At 51.8% G+C, this 303-nt stretch overlaps 1 pseudogene; it reads right to left on the reverse strand.

Annotated features, from left to right (window-relative positions):
- Window positions 1-166: 166 nt before the first annotated feature.
- On the reverse strand, window positions 167-284 carry LOC114578766 (annotated as a pseudogene).
- Window positions 285-303: the final 19 nt, after the last annotated feature.

Below are 303 nucleotides of genomic sequence, written 5' to 3' on the forward strand. Positions count from 1 at the left end.
TTATTGATGTTCCGGCGCGGTCACCACATAGGACCCGCCGGATGCCTGCACGGGTCCCACGAGGGGGTTTCATCGCTCGATGCGCGGCGAGCCATCACCGCCAAGTGTTCGTAGGCCGTGGCGAAGAGCTAGAAAAAAATAAAGAAGAGATGGTTGGTTAAAAAAAAGTGTGCTACACAAGGACTTCCCAGAAGATCACCGATCCAATACTACTCTCGCCCAAGCAAGCTTAACTGCGGAGTTCTGATGGGATCCGATGCACTAGTACTGGTATGATCGCACCCGTAGTAATATGGTCTCAAA

This window comes from Dendrobium catenatum, unplaced genomic scaffold (assembly GCF_001605985.2).
Source record: "Dendrobium catenatum unplaced genomic scaffold, ASM160598v2 original_scaffold_147604, whole genome shotgun sequence".
NCBI lineage: Eukaryota > Viridiplantae > Streptophyta > Magnoliopsida > Asparagales > Orchidaceae > Dendrobium > Dendrobium catenatum.